Below are 26373 nucleotides of genomic sequence, written 5' to 3'. Positions count from 1 at the left end.
CCATGAAGGGCCCCCCAGACCCCTGGCCGGGGCCCTTACCTTCAAGCCCAGGGCTCTTCCCACTAATCCTGGGGCTCTTTACACTCGTTGCATGGCCTTTTATTATGGTCCTTTCACAGGTTCTGCAGTGGGCCCCCTTCCTGCAATCTTGTGGGCCCCCTTCCTGCAATCTTGGGGCCTCCCCACAGTGGTGCAATGCCAGGGTCCGGTCGCAAGTGTGACCTTTGCGATCCTGGAAGTTCACCCACTGGTTTGCTACCGGGCCCCCTGGAGCAGGGGGCCCGGTAGCGATTGCAACCCCTGCAACCCCTGTAGTTACGCCCCTGTTTCTGTCTGTATTGTTACAGATTTCCCTCCCTTCCTGTTGTGAAACATTTTCAGCAGGACAGAAAGTGAGGGAAAAATCTCTTCGTACATAATAAAAATGGCAACGCTAAATAAAAAGTTCAAAGTAATACTTATGAAAATATCTTTTGGCACCCTGGACAGCAGTAGCATACAACTAGAGTTTTCTAATTCTTCACCTCTATTATTGCCCGTACACACGATCCGAAAACCGGTTGAAAAATACAGCTTTTGAAGCGTTGGTACGCTAATCGGATTGTTAGTACTGAGCTTTCAAGAGCTGATTATGACAGTTCTCCGATATTATCTGATTGGACAAGCACAAACATTTTTCTTGTACGATACTAGATCGTACAATTTTCATTCGGTACAGTTGTCGTCAGAAAATACAATTCAAATACAATACAACATATTATATTACTACCGTTTTTTTTTTATTTTGTCGTACGAGAATTTTCATAACTTTAGTAACCTCTCCATTTTCAATATGCGACTAAGCATGCAAAGAAAAACGGAACGGTCTGTCGTCCGATTTTGGGTTTGGGTGTATGGGTCACTACTGTACCTCTGTTATGCTTACACTTGTAAATGTGAGGGGTATTTGAATATGATTTTAATAAATTCTTAGCGGTTTGCACTATGAAGTTTTGTTCTCCTTAGTCCCTGCATAGGATGTTACAGCTGGTAAAAGAAGTATTCAACACATCACCATTTTTCTAGGTAAATATATTTCCTAAAGGTGCGTATAACATGACATGAAATTTTCACCACATATCAGTAACAACCTATGCAACCCATACATAAAAAAAAAAAAAAAAAACAAATAAGTTCAGAAATGAAGTTGTGTAATAAAATGGAGTGAGATAGGGAAAAAGTATTGAACACGTGGGAGGGGGAGGTCAAAAAGGCATGGAAAGCCAAGACACCAGCTGAAATTTGAGTTATTAGAAAGCAATCCTACCCCTTGTCAGTGCAAATTCATATCAACTGGTTCAGTCTCAAATGATGGCCTAAAAAAGGTGTCTCTTTACCAAGGTATCACACAAGTAACCTCTCATGATGGGTAAAAGCAAAGAGTTCTCTCAAGACCTCAACCTTGTTGGCATTGGTTACAGAAGGATTTCTAAGCTTCTGAATGTTCCAGTGAGCACTTTTGGGGCCATAATCCGGAAGGAGAAAGAACATAATTTCACCATAAACCAGCCACGACCAGGTGCCCCTCATAAGATTTCTGATAGAGGAGGTAAAGAATTATCAGAAAAGATGTCCAAGAGCCAAGGGCCACTTGTAAAGAGCTTCAGAAAGACCTGGAATTAGCAGGTACAATTGTTTCAAACAAAACAAAAAGTAATGCACTCAACCGCCGTGGCCTGAATGCACGCTCACCACACAAGACTCCATTGTGGAAGAAAAAGCTTGTTGAAGCTCTTTTAAAGTTTGCTGCACAACATTTAGACAAGCCTGTGAAATACTGGGAGTATATTGTCTAATAAGATGAGACCAAATTTGAACTCATTAGATGCCATAATACACACCATGTTTGGAGGTCAATTGGCATTGCACATCACCCCAAAAACACCAATAGTGAAGTTTGGAGGTGGGAACATCATGGCGTGGGGCTGTTTTTCAGCATATGGTAAAACTTTGTATCAATAAAGGAAGGATGAATGAAACAATGTACGAAGACATTCTTCATAAATCTGCTGCCATCTACCAGGATAATGAAGATGAAATGAAGGTAGACATTTCGGCAAGATAATGTTCCCAAACACAAAACCAAGGAAACTCTCAATTAGTTTAAAAAAGAGAAAATAAAGCTGCCAGAATGGCCCAGCCAATTACCTGACTGAAATCCAATAAAAAAATATATACAAAGAACTACAGATCATAGAAGAGGCCCACAGAACCTTCCAAGATCTGAGGACTGTGTGGAATAATGGGCCAAAATCATGCCTGAGCAATGCATGTGACTAATTTCTCCATACAGGAGGCGTCCTTGAATCTGTCATTACCAACAAGGGATTTTGTAATGAAGTATTAGATACATTTCAGTTACTGTGTTCAGTACTTTTCCCCTGTGTCATTAAATTTTATTTCACATAACTGAATTTCTGAACTTATTTGTTTTGGTTTCTTTTTATGTGTGGCTTACAATGGGTTGTTACCGACGTGGTGAAATAGCACATTTAGAAATATATTTACCTAGAAAAATGCTGACTTATTCAAAACTATTTTACCCACTGTATACTGTGAATAGGAACCTGTGGAGCTTAAATGAAATCAGACCTCCGTTACAGTGATGGGTTAGAAGTGAGGACACATCCACTGGTGCACTTGTGTGGTGTATGTGTAATCACAGGATTGCTGGTTCACTCTGTTTATGCTAAGGCTCTGTTCACATATTGGCATCCTGGACGGCGATTCTGCCTGCGATTCCGAATCACAGCAAATCATGGGACGTATATAATATATACACTCTGTGGAGTGTATTCTTCGCGCCTAGGAGCAGCTAAAGGGTGGGATGGGGTTAAACTCTAAGGGGGAGCAGCAGCTATAGTATGTGTGGATTGAGATGAATAAATAAATCCCAAAGAGAATTGGGATTCAATAGCGCTTGCTAGTAGGAAATGAGGATATTAAATGAACGATAAATATTCATATAGACTAAAATATCACTAAAAATTACATTAAAAATTAATAAATTCATAAATAGTATACCCAATAAATAACATACAATATTAAATCAAATAGGTGTCATAAAAGTGCATATTAATGCCAAAAAGTAGTCCAATAAAAGTTCATATGTGACTTGGTGTAAGTAGACTGCACTTCAGTGCAAAACAAAGTGCAGAGTGCTCAGTGCTGGATCTTCCAATGGTCCGTTAACCAGTTGAGTGAAGTGACTTTTAAGATAAATAAGATGTAAGCTTACCAGAAGTAATGGGTCTAAGTTACCTTACGGTAAAAAGACCAATCGTGCTTAGTGGCCCTCCTGGCCTCAGATCCGGTACCTGCTGGGCTTATCCCCCACCGACCGAGGTCCCTTCCTGGGCAAGCGATATCCTCCAGGTCCGGTTAGGGAGAGCTAAAATAATTTGCTCCAGATGGTGTAGTACCGTTTAACAAGGGTTTTATTGGAGTTCAGAAGTAAAATATACACGCAAAGTGAGTTTAAAATATAAATCGTGCCCGCTAGCATGAAGTCTGTAGCGTGGAGAGCGGTAGCTACCGAGCTGCGTTCCAGCTAACTTCCGGGTAGGCGGCGTGCGTTCCACCTGACGCACGTTTCGTCAGAGCGTGATGACTTCTTCAGAGGTGTGGAGCTTAAATAAAATCAGACCTCCGTTACAGTGATAGGTTAGAAGTGAGGACACATCCACTGGTGCACTTGGGTGGTGTATGTGTAATCACAGGATTGCTGGTTCACTCTGTTTATGGTAAGGCTCTGTTCACATATTGGCATCCCGGGCGGCGATTCTGCCTGCGATCCCGAATCACAGCAAATCGTGGGACGCCTGTGTGATTCCCGCTGCTTCCAAGGGCACCACAACGGTCCTCCGAATCGCAGTAAAATCCCGCAAATAGAATCGCGGGAGGCCTGTCACTAAATTGAAGACAATTGTGGCAAAATCGCACCGTTTTTGGGTGCCATTGGAAGTGATTGAAATGGCACGGGGTCCCGCGATTTGTCATGATTCGAGATCTGGGACGCCAATATGTGGACCAGGCCTTAAGCTGGCTAATTTACCGAAGTGTGGTGTGATTTACTTGCCATTGACTGGGGACTGTTTATTGGACCAATGAACGTATCTTGTGGTAAATGACACGTTTTGTATATTGTATTTTGTGGATTGTATATTTGCATATTGTGTGAGAAAAATAATTCAAAGTTTACATTTTGGTACTTGTTGGCACAATATATTTGTGATTTGTTTTTTATGTTTTTGATTGACAGTAAGTGCAATTATTTTTGAATAAGTGGAGAGCTTCACAATATTTCATATGCAATACCTTCCCATGCCCCTCTTTCCCATCTCAGAAAATATGGAGGTATTCTGCCTAATGCTTTTTTTTTTTTTTTTTTAATTTTAATATTATTAAAAATTTGATTTGGTTATACGTCTTTACCCAGCACAGTAAGTGCGTACACTGATTAACCTCTAGAGCGTGTAATATTTACGCATTGTCTGCCTTGTCAAACATTGACATTGCTTAAAAGGTAAACTTTGTGCAGAAAAGCTATTAACATTTTATAGGTGGTATGTCTAAGGCATTCCATTGGTAGACTGTACATGGCTAGTTTAATCTATAAATATACAGATTTATCAGCAGACTGATGGTTATTATAACATGAGATGATACTTGACAATTTTACATGTACCCTTTGCAAGTGGAGCTGTAGCCACAAAAGTGGCGATGCATATATAGATTGGCCATACATATATAGATTGCCGGCCTTATCGAGAGCTGGCCATACATATATAGATTGTGTTTGGTTTTTTTTTTTTTTTTTTTTTTTAATTCTTTATTTTAAGTTTTTTTTGTAGTATATAGTTATTTAAGTTTATGTAGTATGACAGGCCTGGTCGACTGCCCAAAGTTTGGCAGTTGACCAGGCCAGTCAAGGATAAGAGAAGAAGACCGCAAGTAGAACCAAAGAAATCTCTTGGGAATAAGGCAATACATAGGTGGTAGTACATTAGTCCGTTCATTATAGCCAGAGAGAGTTGACAAGGTTAACAAATGAAAAACTGCCGCTTGTCCTTTAAGAGAGGATATGTACACCACAGACATTTAAATTTGGACTGACACGCATGCACAATTCAATTGTTTCCTGATCAGAAGTGCCCTAGTTGCAAGAGTGTTCCTGTTTAGGATAGTGGATTGGAAAGTCATGTACAAACAATCTGGAAGCTGGTGAAAACAAGGGATGGGGTAAAGTTTTCTAACCTGGCACTTTGTTCCACTGACACCCAATTTGCAATCCAATCTGTCCAAAAAATAATAAATCTTTTGGTTTTCATTAAATGTCTGTATCCGTACAAACCTGTGCTTCATCTTTGTGTTAATGGAAGTTTTCTGGGAAGGCTCACTTAAGCGTTTGGGGGGTTCATAAACTCTCACCATTTCGATCATGTTTTTGGGCAATCAACATCTGCCATGGCACATTTCGTTGTCGGGGTATGTTGTGACACACATTAGGCCTGAGGGCACTTAGCTGAATGACAATACTTTAAGATATACTATGATCTGTGAAATGTGAACCTTTAAAGTCAAAATTTTGATTTCTGCCCATGGACTCGAAGATTAGAGCTCACTTTGTTATAGCACAATAGGCTTTCTGTTTATTAGCAGCACTGCACACTGAGCAAATAGAAAGTCGGTAGACAGAGCAGAATGTTTTCTAACTGAGAATTGTGACTCAACACCGCTGTTCTAGTGGGTGCTCGCCCTTCTCTCTCCTATCCTGCAGACAACTCCAGGTGATGATCTTAATGGGGATTCCCTATTGTCTGGATTTAGATGCTAGACGCACAGTTCTTGCCTCTGGCAAAACCGCTCAGCACATTCTGTGGTTTGCCTGCTTCATTTCATCCTTTTTATCCATGTATCGCGTGGTCTTTTAAAACCCCTACCTGTCAAGTTTTTTTAGAAAAATGCCCAAAGGTAGAACATTTGTATCAAAGCTAATGTAACAAAGATATGTGTGTAACCATATTTGCTTATTATGTACACCCCACCTGTTTCGGCTTTGTAATGCAGCATGCTGATTGTGCTTTTACTGATCCTTTTCACTATATGAGTTTGAGTAGGTGGATTCTTAAAAAAACTAAAACAAAACCCCACTCTCTTAACAGTTGTAACGCAGAGACTGTGTCAAATACTGGGATTCTACTAGTAGTTATCTCAAATAACACACTATAACAAATATACACTGATCAGCTAAAACATGACCACACACCATAACCTGTTGAGGCATGGACTCCACTAGACCTCTGAATGTATGCTGTGGTATCTGGCACTAATCTGTCAAGTAGCAGATTCTTTAAGTCCTGTAAGTTGTGAGGAGGGTCCTTCTTGGACTGAACTTTTTTTTCCAGCACACCCCACATATGCTCGATTGGATTGAGATGTGAAGAATTTGGAGGCCAAGTCAACACAGTGAACTCTTTAACCACTTTACCGCTGCTCACTAGAGCTCTACTGCGGCAAAGTGGCTCTTGTAGGTAGACCTACGTCGGCAGACACTCCCCCTTCTCGGAGGTTCGCTCCCGCTGTATTCAGTCACAGCGGGAGTCGGGCCAGGGGAGGAGCGGCCGATCTTCGGGGAATCGAGTCTGGAGATCCACCCGCTTGTGTAAACAAAGCGGGCGGATCTCCTAAGTGACAGGCAGGGTCAGATTGCAGGGTTCAGCATAGCTGAACCTGCGATCTGTCCGTGTCACTCAGTCCCCTCCCCCCACACACGTCAGTAAGCACCAGGCATACATTAACCCCTTCCTCTCCAGTAAAATTAACCCCTACCCTGCCAGTGTCATTTTTACAGTAACAGTGCATATTTATAGCACTGATTACTGTAGTAATGTCACTGGTACCCCCAAAAGTGTCAAAAATGTCAGTCAAGGGTCCGATCTGTCCGCCGCAATGTCGCAGTCCCGCAAAAAAAATTGCAGATTGCCGCCATTACTCGTTAAAAAAAAAAAAAAAAACACCAAAAAAGACAGAAATCTTTCCCTTAGTTAGTAAACGCAATAACTTTTGCGCAAACCAATCAAAATACGCTTATTGCGATTTTTTTTTTTTTTTTTTTTTTTTTTTGTAACCAAAAATATGTAGTAGAAAACAAATTGGCCTAAAATGATAAAAAATGTTGATTTTTTAAATTTTTTTGGGGGGAATTTCATATAAAAATATGTGAAAAATATTGTTGTTTTTTCAAAATTGTCGCTCTTTTTTTGTTTATAGCGCAAAAAGTAAAAATCGCACAGGTGATCAAATACCACCAAAAGAAAGCTCTGTTTGTGGGGAAAAAAAGGACGTTTGGGTACGGCGTTGCATGACCACGCAATTGTCAGTTAAAGTCGCACAGTGCCAAATCGCAAAAAGTGGCCCAGACGTAAGACGGTAAATCCTCCGGTGGTTAATGTGTCTTTGACTGAGCCACAGTAGCTCTTTGAGTAGATTGGACTACATGGGCCAGCCTTCGCTCCCCACATGCATCAATGAGTCTTGTCTGGTTTATTGGTATTCCTTCCTTGGATCACTTTTGGTAGGTGCTGATTACTGCAGACTGGAACATCCCACAAGAGCTGCAGTTGTTGACCTAGCCATCTAGCCTTTACAATTTGTCCCTTGTCAAAGTTCCACAAATCCTTACTCTTGCCCATATTTCTGCTTTCAACACCTCAACCTCGGGGACAACTCGTTCACTCGCTACCTAATATATACTATCCACTTTCAGATGCCATTGTAATGAGATAATCAATCACTTTACCTGTCAGTGGTGGGAATGTTATGGATGATCAATGCATATGGAAGAGTAAAGCCCCGTACACACGTACCGATCGTCGGCGAACGATCGGCCGTCTTTTGTCCAGGGCTGTCGGTGTCTGTTGAAAAGTGCAAAAGACTGCACAAGAATTTTGTCCGCCGACTATAGCCGACTGCAGAAGTGATGTCATGTAATGGTTAACTTTCCCTGTGTTTTTCCTTTTCTGAGCATGCCCAGTCTTGGAAATCTGCGGTCTGTCGGCCGAAATCTGCACTGATTGGCGAACAATCGGCCGCTCTGGTGTCTGCATACAAAAATTTTAATGCTTGCATGAAAGATTCTTTTCGGCCGAATGTGCGCTGTCGGCTGTTGGAGGCATCATACTAACAAGCCTACAATCGGCAGATCGGTCGTCGGCCGAAGCTTTTTGGCCGACGATCGGTACGTGTGTACGGGGCTTAAGCATTTATAAATGTGTTTGTCAGTGGGGCAGCAGCCTCCTCAATCTTCTGGAGATGGCTAAATCCTTTCCCTTTCTCACAAGCAGAGCTTCAGACCCTGGCTGGTCTGAGCCTCTTGTGCATTTCTGTTGGCCGGTAAAGCTGACAATCATGATGGACCAGTAGGAATGTGTAGGGGTGGAATTTATGGACAAGCTCCAAGATAATTGGAATGTGTCTGAAATGTACCTGTCAGAATGGGAAAACATTTGGGCATGACCGAACAAATTGGTTGTAGCAGCCCCCTCTACACCAGTTTTTTAGGTTAAATACTGCTATAATAAATGTAAAATCTATATTCACTAAAAACACACTATACTTTACTTTTAAGCCACGTGGAGGAAGATAAATTGCATTGTTGAGGTGCCAATACTGACAAACCTAAAGTATTTCTAAAGCCTTATGTCAAGCCTAGAATTCTGCAACTGACAGAACTTTATAAAAGTACAACCTTCTAGCTAGTGCTTGATGCCATTGTCATGTTGTTTTGAATGCCAGATCAAGTTGTTTAATCATTATCTATCTTTTTTAAATACCTGGCTGTAGCTGAGATGAAGTTTGGTGCTAGTTATGAATAGTTCCGTCCTTCTCATGAAACTGAAGATGACTAGGCCTCTTTCGCTCCTTACTCCCCCCGCACAGCTCCTCCCTACACGAGGTGCTCGTTAATAAGATGGAAATTCCTGGCATGTCGCAGAAGAGTGGAGGGTTTTGGCAAGCAAGTTTTTTCTCAGCTGCTTGCTCACCTTTTCGCTGGGCAATCTAATAAACGTCTCTGCAGAAGGAAGAGTAGCCTATTGCCATACAGCTGTGTTGGGACAGTCACTTTCTGCATGACATTCCTGAAATTTGCCTCTTCTCAATTACATTGGACTAAGGAGCAGAGCTTTGGGGTATGTGATATTTGCATTATTGATCTTATCGATAAGACACTTCGGGGGTTGATTTTCTAAAACTGATGCAAAACCTGGTGCAGCTCTGCATAGAAACCAATCAGCTTCCAGTTTTTATTATCAAAGCTTAATTGAACTAGCTGAAGTTAGAAGCTGATAGGCTACCATGTACAGCTGCCCCAGATTCTGAGTGCCCCAGTTTTAGTAAATCTTACTCTTCTTGTTTCCATCTATGGAATCACAACAGGGCTATTATTGTATATTCTTTTTACAGCTCTGTTGCTAGTCAATGCATTTGAATTATGGACAAATCCTTCAAAGAAATGCATGTGATACTCCAGGTGTTTATATTCCCTACCCATTAACATAGTTCTTGTTTGGGTCAAATGTCTTTTATGCTGTAGGGGTGAAATTTGTTTCTCTTGTGTCTATTTGGCTGAAAAGCGTCTTATCATTTGCATGCAGCTTCCTTTACACACTTACCATATGTCTACACTGGATGTTTGTACTGTATGTTTAAATATTGTAATTGGAAAATCCTATTTCTAAAAGATACTTAATTAACAATAAGAGTCGGTTCACACTGGGGCGACAGCACTCTGCACAACTTCGGGGGCGACTTGTGCATTACCATGCACCACGACTTCGGAGCGACTTGCAGGGACTTCACGTAATGGAAGTCTATGCAAGTCGCTCCGAGGTTGCCCCGAAGTAGTACAGGACCCTTTTTCTAAGTCGAAGCGACTTGTGTCGCTCCTATTAGAACAGGTCCTGTAGCGGTCAATGGACCGCGAGGGAGCGCGACTTGTCAGGCTGACAAGTCGCGGCAATGTGAACCGGCTCTAAAAAAAAAATGTTGTATGTGATGCTCATTGTCCCGCTTCACTTTCTGAACAGACCTGCCCAGACCTTTGTCCATTTATACCAGCTACGCTCTTTCCACTCAGAATAGTTTAGCTGCCTATTCTGACAGTGGTGCATAGCAATGTCGATTGTCTTTTTCTTTCTCTCCCATTTTCTGTATTTTATTACCCAGAACTGATATTTCATTTTGGGTGGTACAAATAAGCTTGGTCACTGACTATCTCCTAATAGTAGCCACTGATAAGATTTTACAGCACTTGCGTGGTCTTCAGCTCTGACCACTTTTACCACTTCATTTGACCTTGCAATGGCTGTACAAGTTTGGTAGGGTTGTGATTTCTGGTATATATATCTCAATACTGATTGTAAAAGCCAAAAGACTGAATTCAATTTGAAGGTTTAACAGGGGCCGAACAAATATTGTCCATCTTTGGGCAGACAGGTTGTACTGAAGTCCGTCTATCGATTGACATCAGTGCAACCAGCCTGCTGTTTTGTTTTTATTTTGTTTGTTTGTTTTTTTTTTTTTTTCATTGGGGCGACCTCGGAGCGACTTGCATAGACTTCCATTATGTGAAGTCCCTGCAAGTCGTGCCGAAGTCGCGGTGCGCAGTGGTGCACACGACTTCACAGGTCGCCCCCCCGAAGTCGTGTCGCCTCAGTGTGAACCGGCTCTTAGCAGCAGCAGTAATCATTGTATTCTGATGGTGGTCACAATACAATGGTGCAGTAGGGGGGATTCCCCCATCAACACAACACTGAATATGTCGGTGGGGGAATCAAACTATTTTTTCTTTCCTTTTAATCAGAGATTGAAGGAAATAAAATTGCATAATGTATGGCCAGACTGAGACCTAAAAGAAACGCATGTGATTTTCAGAAGTCATTAAAAATTGCAGTATACAATATGGGTAAAGTTGGCCCTGCAACATTAAATAAAATTACGTAGTGTATAGTGCCTAGCAAATCATTTCTATTTGGTTTACTTGCTGGGAAGCATTGCTTTACTGCTGAACAGGATTTTCTCGTGAACTGAATATACATTGCACATGGGAAAGAAATATGCTACTTTCATGTTCTTGCTTATTTTTTAAAGCAGATGGTGAAATTCAACATTAAGTGGGATCCACTCTGGATCCCATGGGTCAGTGTAGGTCAGGCTACTTGACTTTCTCTTGGAGGAGGAATAATGTTGCTGTTAAACACTGTAAGTGGTCCTTTCCAACCCCTTTTACCACGGAAAGTGAATCGTATAGGCCTAAATAGGAGCAAGTAATGCACTCCACTCTGAAAAATAACTTGTTCATCACTCTTGTTGTGGAAATGAAGACCACATGTCTAGCAGTGGAATATTATGAAGTCTGATACACATGTGAACACACATTCATTTAAAGAAACACAAGGGAGTGCTGGAAAAGTGAACATAACTGGGAAGAGATTTTACAAAGACGCGTTCAGTTTCTCCTGAATGGCCTGTGTTTGTGTGTGTGTGTGTGTGTGTGTGTATACAGTATCTTACATTTTTGTAAATATTTTATTATCTTTTCATGTGACAACACTGAAGAAATGACACTTTTGTACAATGTAAAGTAGTGAGTGTACAGCTTGTATAACCATGTAAATTTGCTGCCTCCCCCCAAAATAACCCAACATGCAGCCATTAATTTAGCAGGCAACAAAAGTGAGTACACACCTAAGTGAAAATGTCCAAATTGGGCCCAGTTAGACATTTTCCCTCCCTGGTATCATGTGACATGTTAGTGTTACAAGGTCTCAGGTGTGAATGGGGAGCAGGTGTGTTAAATTTGGTGTGATCCCTCGCCCTCTCTCATACTCGTCACTGGAAGTTCAACATGGCACCTCATGTCAAAGAACTCTAAGGATCTAAAAAAAAAAAAAGAATTGTTGCTCTACATAAGATTGCCAAGACCCTGAAACTGAGCTGCAGCACGGTGGCTAAGACCATACAGTAGTTTTAACAGGACAGGTTCCACTCAGGACAGGCCTCGCCATGATCGACCAAAGAAGTTGAGTGCACGTGCTCAGTGTTATAGCCAGAGGTTGTCTTTGGGAAATAGATGTATAAGTGCTGTCAGCATTGTTGCAGAGGTTGAAGAGGTGGGGGGTCAGCCTGTCGGCGCTCAGACCATACGCTGCACACTGTATCAAAATGGTCTGCATGGCTGTCACCCCAGAAGGAAACCTCTTCTAAAGATGATGCACAAGAAAGCCCGCAAACAGTTTTCTGTTGACAAGCAGACTAAGGACATAGATTACTGGAATCATGTCCTGTGGTCTGATGAGACCAAGATAAACGTATTTGGTTCAGATGGTGTCAAGCGTGTGTTGCTGCAATCAGGTGAGGAGAGTACAAAGACAAGTGTGTCTTGTCTACAGTCAAGCATGGTGGTGGGAGTGTCATGGTCTGGGGCTGCATGAGTGCTGCCGGCACTGGGGAGCTACAGTTCATTGAGGGAACCATAAATGCCAACATGTACTGTGACATACTGAAGCCGAGCATGATCCCCTCCCTTCAGGGACTGGGCCGTAGGGCGGTATTCCAACATAATGACCCCAAACACACCTCCCAGAAGACCATTGCCTTGCTAAAGAAGCTGAGGGTAAAGATGATGGACTGGCCAAGCATGTCTCCAGACCTAAACTCTTTTGAGCATCTGTGGGGCATCCTCAAACTGAAGGTGGAAGAGCGCAAGGTCTCTAACATCTACCAGCTCCATTTTGTCGTCATAGAGGAGTGGAAGAGGACTCCAGTGACAACCTGTGAATCTCTGGTGAACTCCATGCCCAAGATGGTTAAGGCAGTGCTGGAAAATAATGGTGGCCACACAAAATATTGACACTTTGGGCCCAATTTGGACATTTTCACTTAGGGGTGTTCTCACTTTTGTTGCCAGTGGTTTTAGACATTAATGGCTGTGTGTTGAGTTATTTTGAGGGGACAGCACATTTTACACTCACTACTTTGTATTGTAGCAAAGTGTAATTTCTTCAGTGTTGTCACATAAAAAGATAATGAAATATTCACAAAAATGTGAGGAGTGTACTCCCTATTGTGAAATACTGTATGTGTATATTTTATATGTTAATTAGTCAAGGATAAATAACCACATATAGTTCCATGGACCGCTTTCAAAGACCAAAATAATGACCCAAGTCCGTTCCAGATATATGCATAGATCAGAGGTACAGGTCAACCTTCAATACGTTCCAGTATCTTCTCACAATATGCAAAAAAAATAATTCTCACAATGATCACTAACCCTCCAAGGGAACATGCTCCATTGCTAGAGAAATAGTCCTGAAGCATTAGCCTAATTTACGAGGCTCAAACTTGTACCCTGAAGCATTTTGGAAGGTCAAATTCCCTGAATTGAAGTTGGGACACATCAAGTCATCTATAAAGTGATATGCAATACCTTCTTTTCACTTCAACCATGCTAAGCATCAGATAGGACAGTAGCTGAGAATTATATACGCCTACGACCAGTCGTATTAATTTTGCCACTATTTCACTACTTTACATATTTTATATTTAGCAGTAATCCAGTGTGTACACTCTTGGTTTTCTGTGATATTTAGGATCAGTTCACACTAGTGCAGATTCTCATGCGTCTGTCATCACGTTGCAATGCACAACAGTGTAAATTACATTCTTCTCCATGGTGCCCATTTACATCAATGCAATATGGTGCAGTACCAGTGCAGGTGCTCTTTTTTGTGCTCCATAGTCTTCAGTGGGAGTGCATGAAAAACACATGTGCTTGCATTGTTAGTGTGTTTTTAGGGGGTTTTGTGCCAGTTGTCTACTACAAAAAAAAAAGGCAAAAAAAGCATCAAAACTCATCAAAAACACATGATTATGCAATGGGTTAACCTAGGCTTATAGATTTTGTATTTGTTTTTACTTGACGTCAATACAGTGCATCTGGAAAATATTCACAGCGCTTCATTTTTTCCGCATTTTGTTAAGTTAGTCTTATTCCACATTGGATTAAATTCATTATTTTCCTCAAATTTCTACAATTCATACCACATAATGACAATGTGAAAAAGGTTTGTTTATGCATTTTTGCAAATTTTTTTTAAATGCAACATCCTACAGTACATCATATCAAAAGATTCTGAGAATCTGGAGAAATCGCTTTGCACAAGGGTCATTATTGGATGCCCTGTGATGTTTAGGCCCTCATACAGTACCGTATTAAAACAGACATGGTTCTGTTATGTACATCACTGCATGGGCTCAGGAATACTTCCAAAAATCACTGTCAGTAAATACAGTTAGTCGTACTATACAAAAAGGCAAGGTTAAGCTCTATCATGCAAAGAAGAACCCATAACCGAATATGATCCTGAAACACAGCTGTCTTCTCTCGGCCAAAGCTCATTATAAATAGTCTGTTGAAAATTGTTCTGTGGTCAGACTAATCGAAATTTAACATTCTTTTTGGCAACCATGGGCGCATTATGTCCTTTGGACTAAAGAGGAGAGGGACCTTTCACCTTGTTGTTAGTACAAAATGCCGCATCTATGATAGTATCGGAGTGCATTGGTGCATATTGAATGGAACATGAAAGGGACTGGCGCAACCAGACTGAAAAGTAACCTCAATGGGCTCCTAATAATCAAAGGAAAACTAAACGGACCTGAAAGATGTTATAAAAGAGTCCATGGAGTCCATACATGAAACCGGTCTGTGCTCTCCTGAAGGCAGCTTAATCTCAAGTGTAGAAGAAAAACTTGCAGGATGCTGGAAAAAAAAGAAAAGCGCCACTCTGAGTGCAGTAAACTCGGTACTTTATTAGCCATATACCATCATGGGTACTCACAAGATAAAAATTGTAAAAACATGATGAATTCTTCAGATGATCGGTAGGTCCAAGGCCTCAGCGAGGGGGGGCTGTTGTGCTCCAGACAAATCCGTGGCTGACTGCAAGAGTCAGCGATATGCGGACCTAGGGGACACCAGCAGCGCCTTCGGCGGCGGACTTCCGGGTTGGGCGTGGAACGTGGGGCGTGATGACGTAGGCGACGCGTTGTCGGAGCATGCGCTCCTTCCTCAGGCCTCTGAAACCGCCATCTTAGAAAGGGGCATTCTATAGGGAAGGGACAGTCTGCTGCCGCAGGGTCCTAAGAAGAGTCTATTACAACCAATAACTAGCTAAAGACACCTGAACGGCACTAAGACCTAATAACTAATCATAGATGATGTTAAGTATATGTACATCGATGTGGTCATATATTACAATACAATTTCAATTACATACAAGTTTAATGGGGACCTACTACTGAAAAGGTACTACTAAAAAGGAAAATGTCAGAAAAAATATATATCTGGAACCGATCCTAATGATAGCAAAGAATAAAAGTAAAAACAATACAAATTAAAACAATGCACGTTACCCTGGGAAAAATAAGAATAAAAATGAATATGAAATAAAATTAAATAATGAAGATATATAAATTAAAAATAAAAATAAAAAATAAAAATAAATATAGATAAAAATAATAATGAAAAATGTGTGTGTATGTATATATATATATATATATATATATATATATATATATATATATATATATATATATATATATATATATATATATATATATATATATATCAATCATATATATATTTATATATTTTTATTTTCATTATTATTTTTATTTTTATCTATATTTATTTTTATTTTTATTTTTTATTTTTATTTTTAATTTATATATCTTCATTATTTAATTTTATTTCATATTCATTTTTATTCTTATTTTTCCCAGGGTAACGTGCATTGTTTTAATTTGTATTGTTTTTACTTTTATTCTTTGCTATCATTAGGATCGGTTCCAGATATATATTTTTTTCTGACATTTTCCTTTTTAGTAGTACCTTTTCAGTAGTAGGTCCCCATTAAACTTGTATGTAATTGAAATTGTATTGTAATATATGACCACATCGATGTACATATACTTAACATCATCTATGATTAGTTATTAGGTCTTAGTGCCGTTCAGGTGTCTTTAGCTAGGTATTGGTTGTAATAGACTCTTCTTAGGACCCTGCGGCAGCAGACTGTCCCTTCCCTATATAATGCCCCTTTCTAAGATGGCGGTTTCAGAGGCCTGAGGAAGGAGCGCATGCTCCGACAACGCGTCGCCTACGTCATCACGCCCAACCCGGAAGTCCGCCGCCGAAGGCGCTGCTGGTGTCCCCTAGGTCCGCATATCGCTGACTCTTGCAGTCAGCCACGGATTTGTCTGGAGCACAACAGCCCCCCCTCGCTGAGGCCTTGGACCTACCGATCATCTGAAGAATTCATCATGTTTTTACAATTTTTATCTTGTGAGTACCCATGATGGTATATGGCTAATAAAGTACCGAGTTTACTGCACTCAGAGTGGCGCTTTTCTTTTTTTTCCAGCATATTGAATGGGCAGCTTGCTCATCTGGAAAGGCACCTTTTATTCCTGAAAAATATATCCAGGTTTTAGAGCTGCATTTTGTATGCTCCCATTCAGATGATGTCTTTTACAGGGAAGGCCTTGCATATTTCACAAGGACAATGCTAAACTGCATACTGCATCTGACAACTGCTTGACTTTGTAGTAGCAGAATCCAGGTGCTTAACTGGCCTGCCTGCAGTCCAGACCTTTCACCAACTGAAAATATTTGGACAAACGTGAAACAAAAAATACGACCTAAAAGACCAAGGACTGTTGAGCAGTTAGAATCCTGTATCAGGGAAGACAACATTCCACCTCCCAAAACTCCCTCAACTGGTCCCAGTTGCCAGTTGTTTAAAGAGTGCTGTTAAGAGCGGATGCTACATCGTGGTAAACATGTCCCTGGTGCAACTTTTTTGAGATGTTTTGCTGCCATCAATTTCAAAATGACCCTATTTTTTTTCATAGACTGTACATTTTTCTTTTTCTTTTTTTTTTTTTTTTAGTTTAACCTTTTGGCGCCATTGCACGCAAATATGCAGCCTTTTGGCGGGTGGCCATGGCACTGAGCGACCGCATATTTGCATCCATTAGTGCAAATATAGCTCCTGGCACAGTTAACCACAACTAATGGAAAGCTCCCGATTGCTGCTTTTATCAGGAGCTTTCCGATTATGTGACCGCCAATCACGACGGTCACATGATCATGTACCCCTCCTCGCCACCTGGCATCCTAAGGGGCCAGGAGGTGCCACTCCAAGGGGTTAAACATCTGATATGTTTTTTCTATTTATTTTATTGTGGATGAAGTATGGGTTTATGAGATTTAGAAAACATTGCATTCTTTTTTTATGTAGATTTTACACAGTGTCCCAACTTTTTTGGGATTGTAATTTTCTGAGGCTTTCCATAGATTTAGGGCTCAATCAAGACATAGGTATTTGTGAAAGGAAATTATGATTTTAAATATTTTATTTTCTAGCTTAGATGCTTGCACATGCCACTAGTTCATATGACAGCACTTTAAAGAAGGTATGCAGTGCTTTATCCTAGTAGGCCTTCTCTATAGAATGAACTGTCCAATATGCCCCAAGGCTGACAAATGGCATTAGTCTTGCATTTCTGAAGAACTCTAGGCGATTTGCCACTTTAGACGAGTAATAAAATGTACCCACAATCTCTTAAAAAAAAAAATGGCCCAAGGGATGGAAATTGTTTTAATGGCATTATAAATGTAAAGCCAGGCATAGGTAAGCACAACCTGTCTGGTTTTACAGAGCAGTCAATTTACAGTAGTATTAAACACAAAAGCAAACATTCTATTGCAGCTTACCAGTTCTTAGATGTGATGGCTGAATTCATTTTTCTTTTTTAGGCTTTTTTTCTATTTTCATCTGCTAATCCAGCCAGCAAGTCTGTTATTTTCAAAAACACAAGCTCTCCAGCAGAATGTATCAGTTTACATGGGTGAGGCAAACCATTTAGCACTGACAGGGGTTCTTAAATGATCAGATTTATTTATGTAAAACCTTTATCTCAAAAGGAAAAAACTTTTGGACGTAACTGATTATAAAGTGTGAGCTTGAGTTTGGCTTCAATTTATTAGTGTATTTAAATCTGCTAATACATTTTAACAAACCCCCCAGAGTAGGAATGCTGCCTGCTGTGCCTCCTGTGTTTATTATTCCAGAGTGGTGTCTCACTAATACAGGAGGTGTATTACTAGCAAGATAACCAGGTAAAAACATAGGGGAAAAAAGTCAAAGAAAACCAAACCAATTCAGCCAGCACATCTAGTGATTGGTAGGCTGAAGAAGAATACATTTTTGGGTTTAATACCGCTTTAGGCCCCTTTCACACAGCGGAGTCCGTCGGCGGCCTCCGTTTTTCTCAGCGGGGGGGCGATCCCCCACTGAGCAGGCGCTGTGTGCGGAGACAGAGCTGGCAAGTCCCCATTCTTCTCTATGGGGGAATTGGATAAGAACGGACCATCTGTACGTTCTCATCCGATGCGCCAGACAGATGGAAAATAGAGTTTCCAGCCGTTCGGATTTGACAGATCGGATGGGATGTCAGCAGACATGTCTCCGCTGACATCCGATGCCACATAGAGATGCATGGAGCATCCGTTCAGATCCGCCAAAAAAACTGACAGTTCTGAACGGTCCGCTTGTGTGAAAGGGGCCTTAACAGAAGCACAGGAGTTAACCTGGCTACCACTCGGTATGATTGTTTGTAGTGGTCGTTTGCAATCGTTTTCGCAAATTTAAACTAGCCAAGTGTGGTGTGAGTTCATCAGATCAGATGATAGATCCTATGGGCTATGGCCAGCTTTACCAGCTGACAGGAATCTCTTCAGTTACCAAGTAAGCATTTGTATATAGTGTGTTTGCAATGAAGTGGATCCTCAAACTAATTTTTTTTTTGGAGGGTGGAGGTTATTTCCTTACCCAATAACTTTCGTCCACATCATTAGGCTACCACCATCTCTTGGCTAGAACATGATTAGTACGTTTTGTCTGTTTGCTCGGCCTGATTTGTCAGGGGTCAGCTAGCAGTTTTCGTTTGTTTACTTGGAAAGGCATGTCTACATGGAAAGGCAAGTCTCAAAAGTAAGAGCCATTTGACACGGCATTCTTTTTACTGGCAAACTTCAGCCTTTACTGGTGGTCTTATATGGCCCCTTAATCCGAAAATGTCTTTGTTGGATTTGGAAATTGTGCCAATATCATAAAGAATTGTTCTTTTGCTAGCATTTATTTTATGGTAATGATATTGCCAGCACTGGGGAGGAATTTAACTGTAAACAAGACTGGTGTGCATAAAGCTTATTGCATCCTATATCTTCTACATTGAAAGGACTGGATAAAGATTGGGTAGTGTGTAGGCTGATGACAGCATAAATACGTTGGGAAATCTCCATTCGAATATACTAAGTTGATTTAGCAGCCTTTTAAATGTTCATTCAGTTCTCAGTTTGACCTGAATAGACAGTGCGAAGATAATTTTGCTCAGTCTAAATACACCCACCAGTAGGATATGCTTGAATATGGGCATCCTACCCTGCCCCTACTAGCCATAGGTTGTAGGTGCTTCTATAAGACTATAAGAGTTACTTTGAAAGTAGTAAAATCAATCTGGATGAATTGGCTGTGTTTTTTTTTTTTTTTCTTTTTCTGTTTTTATTTTAGTTCTACACTTACATGAACCTGATATGCATCATGTTTAATGGCCTTGCCTCCGGGTGAATTTTAATGTCTTCACTTTCTTTTTTTTTAATTCAGTATAATGGCTCCAGCAGTGCATTGTCCTGTCAGATGACATCAGATGTCACATTCTTTAATTGCAGGAGCTGTGTACATACTCATATTTTTGTATATTGCAGCTTAGTCTTGTTCACTTGACTAGTTGCAATAAACACATTTTTTAAAGTTAAGAAAGTTAAATTATAGAGATTACTGATTTATGTCTTCCGAGAACAGGCATTAAATATCTTAACTACTTTGACATATTAATGCATAATTGTTTTGCATTCAAAGTTTTTTTTTTTTTTTTTTTTCCAAAATCAGTGTACAAGACCAATGCTATATGTAGCACCCTCCAATGTACTAGAATAGTATTTGTGTAGTGAGGGTAAATTGTCAGGCTGAATGACTTACAGGCTGCATCTCTGAGACCTCTACTTCTACCCTCCTACTTCTGGAACTTGCTGGAAACTTACAGAACAATTGGAGTGAAGATGAGGAGAAGCTGTCTGGAGTAGTCTGAGGGCCCTGACCAATCCCCAACAGATGGGTTGGCAGGGGGCAGACCCCCTCAAATACTTGGGGTTAACCCAGCTGAGGCAGTGGATTTATGGAGATGGAGTATTAGGCTGTCGGTGACCCTTGAGGGTAGCACCCTAGTCTGGAGGGGGGGGGGGTGACCTAGGACCTGGGCTAAGGTGCAAAAGGGACCCTCTTCACAACACACAGGGGTGTCCTGAGTGGAGGCACAGGAGAACACTGCCAGGCAAATCTCCAGGGAGGAAGACAGCCAGGTGGGCTGGAGAGTGTTAGTCGGGAGAGGACTGAGAGGCATACCTGAGAGGGGTGCAGAGAGGGCTGGAGAAAAGGGGTAGTTGTAGCCAGGTAGGCTGGCGGTGCCTAAAGAGGTGGTGCTGGGATCAGTAGCCACAGGAGGACAGCTTGGCACTAGAACTTTGCTACACAAACAAGGGGCCTACAGTCCCTCCCTGTTAAAGGCTTTTGCTAAAAATCTGACTGAGCCTTTTGTCAGATCACCCAACAGTGTGCCAGCTGGTCCTGGGAGTTTTAGTGCTGCAACCAATAGTTGTGCAGGAGGCATAGCAGAGAAGAGAAGTGTCTATATGGACTGTATACTGTTGTTTCAAAGAGTTCTTTGCTGAACATCAGATGTGCATCCCATAATACCCTAATCCCTATCCAAAATTATTCCCCTTAATAAAACCTAAAACAAAGCACTGGACTGTTCTTTTGGGAAGGGGGGGGGGGGGTGAAGATGTGGTGTGCCTTGCTGTTTCTACTTGCGGCTCCTTAGGGAGTGTGCTATACAGGGAGTGCAGAATTATTAGGCAAATGAGTATTTTTGAGGATTAATTTTATTATTGAACAATAACCATGTTCTCAATGAACCCAAAAAACTCATTAATATCAAAGCTGACTATTTTTGGAAGTAGTTTTTAGTTTGTTTTTAGTTTTAGCTATTTTAGGGGGATATCTGTGTGTGCAGGTGACTATTACTGTGCATAATTATTAGGCAACTTAACAAAAATCAAATATACAGTATACCCATTTCAATTATTTATTTTTACCAGTGAAACCAATATAACATCTCAACATTCACAAATATACATTTCTGACATTCAAAAACAAATCAGTGACCAATATAGCCACCTTTCTTTGCAAGGACACTCAAAAGCCTGCCATCCATGGATTCTGTCAGTGTTTTGATCTGTTAACCATCAACATTGCGTGCAGCAGCAACCACAGCCTCCCAGACACTGTTCAGAGAAGTGTACTGTTTTCCCTCCTTTTTAAATCTCACATTTGATGATGGACCACAGGTTCTCAATGGGGTTCAGATCAGGTGAACAAGGAGGCCATGTCATTAGCTTTTCTTCTTTTATACCCTTTCTTGCCAGCCACGCTGTGGAGTACTTGGACGCGTGTGATGGAGCATTGTCCTGCATGAAAATCATGTTTTTCGAAGGATGCAGACTTCTTCCTGTGCCACTGCTTGAAGAAGGTATCTTCCAGAAACTGGCAGTAGGACCTGGAGTTGAGCTTGACTCCATCCTCAACCCGAAAAGGCCCCACAAGCTCATCTTTGATGATACCAGCCCAAACCAGTACTCCACCTCCACCTTGCTGGCGTCTGAGTCAGACTGGAGCTCTCTGCCCTTTACCAATCCAGCCACGGGCCCATCCATCTGTCCCATCAAGACTCACTCTCATTTCATCAGTCCATAAAACCTTTGAAAAATCAGTCTTGAGATATTTCTTGGCCCAGTCTTGACGTTTGAGCTTGTGTGTCTTGTTCAGTGGTGGTCTCTTTCAGCCTTTCTTACCTTGGCCATGTCTCTGAGTATTGCACACTTTGTGCTTTTGGGCACTCCAGTGATGTTGCAGCTCTGAAATATGGCCAAACTGGTGGCAAGTGGCATCTTGGCAGCTGCACGCTTGACTTTTCTCAGTTCATGGGCTGTTATTTTGCGCCTTGGTTTTTCCACACGCTTCTTGCGACCCTGTTGACTATTTTGAATGAAATGCTTGATTGTTCGATGATCACGCTTCAGAAGCTTTGCAATTTTAAGAGTGCTGCATCCCTCTGCAAGATATCTCACTATTTTTGACTTTTCTGAGCCTGTCAAGTCCTTCTTTTGACCCATTTTGCCCAAGGAAAGGAAGTTGCCTAATAATTATGCACACCTGATATAGGGTGTTGATGTCATTAGACCACACCCCTTCTCATTACAGAGATGCACATCACCTAATATGCTTAATTGGTAGTAGGCTTTCGAGCCTATACAGCTTGGAGTAAGACAACATGCATAAAGAGGATGATGTGGTCATAATACTCATTCGCCTAATAATTCTGCACTCCCTGTACATATAACATGCATGTTGTATCACACAGGAACATACTGCTGGCAAGGAAACTATTTTTTTTTTATTTTTTATTTTTTCGAATTCTTAACTTATTAACTTATTGCAAAAAAATACATGGTAAAGGAAAACAATGCAAAGAAACCATCACAAATTCAATACATAGAAACTGTATTTTTAATGTTCTCTATTCAGACGCCCTGCTGATGTGTTTTTTGTACACCTCACATCGATCTATCGAATTCTGGAATGAAATAAGGAGTGAGTTACCTGTGTGTCTGTGGGAGGTTATGTGGTGATTAGTCATCCTGGTTTGTGATATTCTTTATTTTGTATACAAACCACACATTGCTAAGTACAGACTACAACATCATGTCTACAGGAGGTGATTCATTGTAAAGTCATGGAAATTATGGTGTATCCCTATCTGCTGTTTTATTTTCACTCGTTTACCATTGCATAGTCTCTTTATCAGGGCAGTGCAATGAGCAGTGGCGTCTAGTGCACATTACTCTGTTATGGTGCTTTTAAGTTTAGCAGCCAAGTTTTTAGAACAAAGCAAGCATGTTTTTGTTTTTTTCTGCAGGTTTTGGAGAACGGACCACGCATTTTAAGTGCTGTCCTCACAATGATCAATAGTCCTGATGGTTACCCCTGTTCTGGCCATGGATACACATTTACCTAGGTTGCAGAGAGTAGCTGGGAAAGCATGCATTCAGTGCTTACTAAAATGGACATATTGCCATTCTTCTTCTGTTTTGTACACATTGGGGTCTATTTTATAAATGTTTTTACCTAAGATTTACAAAACCTTTACCCAGGAGTCACATCATTTTAGTCTGAATACAATTATAAAGATATGACTTCTGGGTGAAAATTGTGTGAAAACTATTCTAAATCGACCCCACTGGTTTCAGCAATGATCAATTCCAAGCAAACCAGTCATAAGTTCACCTAATTTATCTTAAAGTAGAACTATAGGCAAAACATTTTATTCCTTAAAGTAAGGAAGGGTTATAACCCCTGTTAGTTTTTTTTTTTTAATTTTATTTTTTTGCATCGGTTTACCATTGGGGAGATATTACCTTTTTGTTTCCTGTCCCATAGACAAAAATGGAAGTCAGAGAAAATCCTTTCAAATTTGGGGAATTCCTTGGAGCCCCCCAGGTCTAGTGTTCCCATTGGCAGATTTTCCCCTTATTACTCTGGGGACAACTCCAAAATTTGGGGTTTTCGTTTACTTTCAATTATAATGGTAAGCAGGACAAACAGAGAAGGGGAATCTCACTAATGAGTACACACAGTAATAAATGCCTGCTGTACATACACTGTGGCAGGGCAGCCGCTCTGTGCCAGATCACATATCTAGTACGTGATCTAACACTTCAGGGTTTGGGGCGTGTGCCTGCCGCCAGCGACCCGCTCCCACTGTAATCACACAAAGCGGGAGCCCAGCAGCGGGTACCTTGGACTCGATGCCTGCTGGTACCCGCCGATTTATACAGTACACAGGCAGAACGGCAATCTGCCTATGTAAACAAGGCAGATTGCCGTTCTGTCTGAAGGTAAGGTAATTGATCCTGTGTTCCTGCAAAGGAGGAACATGGATTAATGCCTTCCCTTAGTCAAAGTACCTCCCCCACAGTCAGAAAACACTAGCTAGGCACACAATTAGCCCTTTAATCGCCCCTCATGTTATTCCCTTCCCAGCCAGTGTCATTAGTACAGTGACCGTGCATATTTATTTTGGCACCGATCACTATTAGTGTCACTGGTCCCCAAAAAGTTTCAGTTATGTGTCTGATTTGTCCCCTGCAATATCTCAGTCCAGCTATAAGTCACTTTTACATGTATATAAAAAAAACTCCCATAGTTTGTAGACACTATAACTTTTGTGCAAACCAATCAATATACCCTTATTGGGATTTTTTTTGCCAAAAATATGTAGCAGAATGCATATTGGCCTAAACTGATGAAGAAATTCGATTTTTATAGCAGAAAGTAAAAGATTGTTTTTTTTTTTTTTTTTGTTTTTTTTTTAGTTGTTTATAGCGCAAACAATAAAAACCACAGAGGTAATCGAATACCATTAAAAGAAAGGTCTATTTTTGGGGAAAAAAAGGACAAAAATTGTATTTGGGTACAGTGCAGCGTGATGCAAAACTGTCAGTTAAAGTAATGCAATGCCGTATCGCAAAACATTGCATGGTCATGGAGGGGGGTAAATATTCCGGAGGTTAAGTGATTCCGTGCTATCACCTGAACACACAGCACTGTGTCTATAGCACCAATTGCATTCAGACTACAGCCTACCACACAGAATACAGTCTCAGTGACCTTTAGGCTGGGTTCACACTATGTGTGGCCGTGGCTCACAGCAAGGGGCCCGCTGCGTCCCCGTTTCAGTTCCGAATTGGGTCCAAATTTTTGCCTGAATTTGAACCTGAAATGGAGTCAAAGACGCACAGGGCCCTTCTGCAGTGCACTCCGCGACCGCCGCGGAGATGTGTGATCTGGCTCTGAGACTCCCCTGTCATGCATATTAGGTAATAATGTCACCAGCATCCCCACCTTTTGTTACAGGTGGCTTGCAGGACAGGGAATTTCACGGACACAGTTGGCTATCCTGTGACCTTTTCCTTTGGGTGTCTGTCTAATCTTGGCTCATCCCTAATTTGGACTTCCCAGGCAGGTTTAAAACTGATTGGTGGCTGCAGTTACTTTAATACAAGGCTTTCTGTGCATGGAAGACAACATCGGTTTTCCAGAATAAACGGATTTCAGCAGAGGCGTAACTAGAACCTTCAGGGCCCCGATGCAAGAAACCATGAAGGGCCCCCCAGACCCCTGGCCGGGGCCCTTCCCTTCAAGCCCGGGGCTCTTCCCACTAATCCTGGGGCTCTTTAATCTCATTGCATGGCCTTTTATTATGGTCCCGCATCAGGATCCTTTTCACAAGTTCTGCAGTGGGCCCCCTTCCTGCAATCTTGGGGCCTCCCCACAGTGGTGAAATGCCAGGGCCCGGTCGCAAGTGTGACCTTTGAGATCCTAGAAGTTCACCCACTGGTTTGCTACCGGGCCCCCTGGAGCATGGGGCCCGGTAGCGATTGCAACCCCTGCAACCCCTGTAGTTACGCCCCTGGATTTCAGACAGAAGAGAGTAAGGTGGACTGATGAATCATAGCAATGTCTGGGGGGGAAAACTGAACTCCTAAGCAGGTAGGCTATGTATGCAATTTTGTCTGTACTCTGAACAGACTTCAAGGTATGAGTAACCCACAATCACTAGCTTCTCATCTTGGCTCCTAATATGTTATTAGAATTTTAACATTTATTTATTTATTTTTTTTTAAATCTGTAGCTTTCATAAGCAAATACTTAGCAATCCTGTCCTTGTTCGGGCACTTTCTGTTATAGAGTGACAAGGCTCTGTTTCTTGTCTCCCAGTTGGGCTCCTGCACTGCCCCCTTGTAACTTGGGCATCCAATCACTGAATGTGGGTGTTCTAATGCTTATTGTACAGGCAGAGAAGATCCCCCTACCCAATGTCAAAAAGCAGGGAGAGGTGGGTCACTAGGAGCAGGTTATATTTTACACCCTAAATATGGGTGTAACATGTACAACGCTCCTAAAGGGGAACTTAGCCTTTAGCTTCCACAACACTGGAAGTTCAGAGACAGAGAATGGGGAATCC

At 41.3% G+C, this 26373-nt stretch overlaps 1 protein-coding gene across 2 annotated transcripts in view; it reads left to right on the top strand.

The window, feature by feature from the left end:
* Positions 1-26373, top strand: part of LOC309560700 (ligand of Numb protein X 2-like) — a 108970-nt gene that overhangs the window by 22190 nt on the left and 60407 nt on the right. The window contains exon 1 of one of the 2 annotated variants that reach the window (XM_082264325.1): positions 9034-9230. The exons of the other annotated variant lie outside the window; for it this stretch is intronic. The gene's annotated coding sequence lies outside the window, so the exon portion shown is untranslated. Of the gene's footprint in view, positions 1-9033; positions 9231-26373 lie in introns of those variants that run through there. 2 annotated transcript variants of the gene reach the window in all.

Source organism: Pelophylax lessonae, assembly GCF_965119305.1.
Source record: "Pelophylax lessonae genome assembly, chromosome: 7".
NCBI classification, from domain to species: Eukaryota; Metazoa; Chordata; class Amphibia; order Anura; family Ranidae; genus Pelophylax; species Pelophylax lessonae.
Note: the sequence above shows the minus strand (reverse complement) of the source record. Positions and strands in the feature narration are given on the sequence as shown.